At 38.2% G+C, this 3,199-nt stretch overlaps 1 pseudogene; it reads left to right on the forward strand.

Annotated features, from left to right (window-relative positions):
* The first annotated feature begins 506 nt into the window (after positions 1-506).
* Positions 507-1,675, forward strand: LOC134209703 (sodium/potassium-transporting ATPase subunit beta-2-like; annotated as a pseudogene).
* Positions 1,676-3,199: the final 1,524 nt, after the last annotated feature.

Raw genomic sequence — 3,199 nt, forward strand, 5'->3', positions numbered from 1 at the left:
CGTTCCATAACCGTGGAGGGAGAATAGTGCCATTGAAGATGAAAAAGATCTATCCAATTATCAAAGCACTGAAATTATGATATATATTCAATCAATAATATTGAAGAAATAAACAAGATAGAAGAATGAAATGTTAAGAAGGTGGAAGGAGACATGTAGGAAAATTAAAGAACATAAACAAAATCTTGGTGTACGAGAAAAGGTAAAAAGATAAATAAATAAATGGAAATTGCTTACCTTCAGACAACACTCCATTTGATTTTCATATTCCGTTTCAGTATGTTCTCCTTCCTAATTTCGATGCATGTAATCACATCGTTGAAAAATAAATTAAATGTTTGGATGCCTAGGTGTTCACTATTGGCTATGGATAGGAAAAGAGTAGAACGATAAGAAGATGGAAAAAGAAAGAAAAAAAACGAAAAAATTTAAGTATAAAAAAAATGAAGTATTAAAGGGTAGAAGAATGGCAGGATAGAAATATAGGAGATTTGAAGAAAAGAGGAATGAAGAGTAAAACTGTAGACAAATGGAATGATGAGACAACTAGGAAGTAAACAAGTTTAAGATTAAAAAGAACATGGATAGAATGATGGATAATTAGGACTCTTATTATAATTGCAAAACATTTTAACATTTCTCTTGTTGTTAAATTAGTCTGTATATCTATAATGCGAATATTTTGCATTATTTTCATCTCTTCCACAGGGCGCTTCTTTACTCCGTCTATTTCGTGATTTTATTTTCACTATTCGCACATGTATGCAAGGTTTATTCTACACACTGAGTGACCAATATCCAAGTACCAGCTATCCGATTCACTCATAGGAAATAACCCGGTTTGGGATTCCGTCCGATAACCCACTGAAACAGGGCGCCTTGATTTACTACACTGCTGCCAACGAATCCAAGTGACGCCGTGGGTCGAACGAATCGAACAGTTCCTACATCGTAAGGCATTTCACTAGAAACGAAGCATTTGATGGATGTTTACGAATCACCGAACTTATTTTCCACAGCTTATCGGGATCCTCAAAACTTCCTTTAGAAGGAAAGAATCAGTGAACTGCATTACCAGCCGGCCAGCCCCAGGAAAAGTATGCAAGGTTGATCTTTCGCAAATGGGTCGTGCAATCTCGCGCTGATGAACGGCTACAACAAATCGACACCATGTATCTTCGTCAAATGAACCGCGTAAAATTAAACAAACAAAAGCAATATCAATTCGTATTAGCACCTTTAATTTGTCGTTTAGATTTACGGATGGGTTCCAGAGTACTACGACGTCGACAAACTGCCAGAAAATATGCCAGCGGATCTGGTTGAGCACAAACTCTTCCGGAAAAGGAACGCAAACAAGTGTGGGTATCGTGCAACGGAATAAGTCCAGCAGATAAAGAAGTCATCGGTCCATTGGCATTCTATCCGACTCGCGGTTTTCCGGATACTACTTCCCCTACCTCAACACCCGGATACTTGAGTCCAGTCTGCGTCCATTTTATGCGTACTGGAGTAAGTTCAAATTGCCATACTTCGATGAGCATCAACTCAATCTTAATCCTTCATTCACAGTCAAGCAAAGTGTCAACCTGGAATGTCGCATGTGGGCAAGAACTTGGTGTATCACGGAGGACTTAACTTCCGAATGGCTTCTGTCAGTATAGTTCTTGGTTGACTATTAGTTTAAGTTCAAATACAGTACAGATATGATCAAGAGCCAGTCAGATAAGTCTTATGACTTCATATGTTCCAAACGAGACTGACTGAAGCATAAAAGCGCTGTATGGATCTTCAAGGATATAAAATATTTATCAGTGTAATACAAGACATTTGAGAACCTTCAATCCATTCCCATTCGTCAAGATTTTCTACATAATTGAAATGTTTTAAGCTATGTACTTATTAACAAAAATTCAAGAATCATCTACCAAAATTTAATCATAATTCATGTAGTAGTCAGGTAAGTGTTGGAGTTTTCCACTCATAGTACACAATCTGAGCTTGAAATAAAAGCAATGTAAAAATCATTTATTGATGTTTTATCGAATCGTTTTGTGAAAGCCATGTTTTGTTTAGAAACTCAAGTCTCAACTCAACGAGCCAACTCTGCCCGCATTCGCTCTGCCGCAGGAAGCTTGTAAAACCTCAAGCTATGGTATTTTCAATAGGACTAGACTATGATTAGCAAGTTTCCGTTTCGATATACGTTTATCGATTGATCCATTTTCTGTAATAGTTAAATTACGACAAATAGCGGTAATAAACATTAATAAGAGAAAATGGGGCCCTTCCTACAAATGTGCGACTACAGATCAAGATCATGCTAAGGACTGGGTCTGATTCTGTCCGTCTATAGTTTTCGACTGGAAATCATCTCAACTTCCATGGGGATAAAAGTATCATGATATACAAATGCAAAAATGGTAATTTGGCCTAGAAACCTAGCATCCCTTGTCCAAACATGGAAAAAAAACCTCTCAGTCATTGAAATAATGAAATGGACCATAGGCAAAGTTTCAATAATTGGTCATTATTCACAATTTTTAGCGATATTCGAATAAAAGTCCCATACGCCAAATCGTTCAAAAAACGTTTTTATAGTGTGATTTGTCCAGAGAAGCTTTTCGTCACTTGATTTCGATGAATCTTGTTAAAAAAATCAAAATTCCAGAGCCTGCTGTGATTATTTGTTTATTTAGAAAAGAAATACCCAACAATGAAAATTGATCAGTAATTGTACTTTATCCACCATCCTGAGCAATGTCCAGCTATCGCTTTAACCTGTTTGCCAGGTTAGATTTCGATCGACTTCTTTTATTTCTTTATTGAGGCTTCGCCGCCATGAGCCTCTGGTCTCCCTCTGTTGCGATGTCCGGTGGGTCTAATGCTTGCATATATTTGCTTCCACTTACGTAGAGTGTGGCCGACCCAGCCCCACTTCCGATCCCGAGTTTCTGTTGTATCGGCCTCTGGTGACAACGACGATGGAGCTCGTTGTTTGAGATCCGCGAGACCCCGGTCAGGCGCAAGTATACCCCAAGCATCTGTTGATGAACACCTGCAGACGATGAGTGTTCTCCACTGATGCACACCATGTCTCGCTAGCGTATAACAGTACAGATTTCACGTTAGAGTTGAAAATTCGTCTGTTTTTCCAGATATTTCTTAAACTCGCAAAGGCAGCCCTTGCTTTCTTGAT

Source organism: Armigeres subalbatus, chromosome 2 (genome assembly GCF_024139115.2).
Source record: "Armigeres subalbatus isolate Guangzhou_Male chromosome 2, GZ_Asu_2, whole genome shotgun sequence".
NCBI classification, from domain to species: domain Eukaryota; kingdom Metazoa; phylum Arthropoda; class Insecta; order Diptera; family Culicidae; genus Armigeres; species Armigeres subalbatus.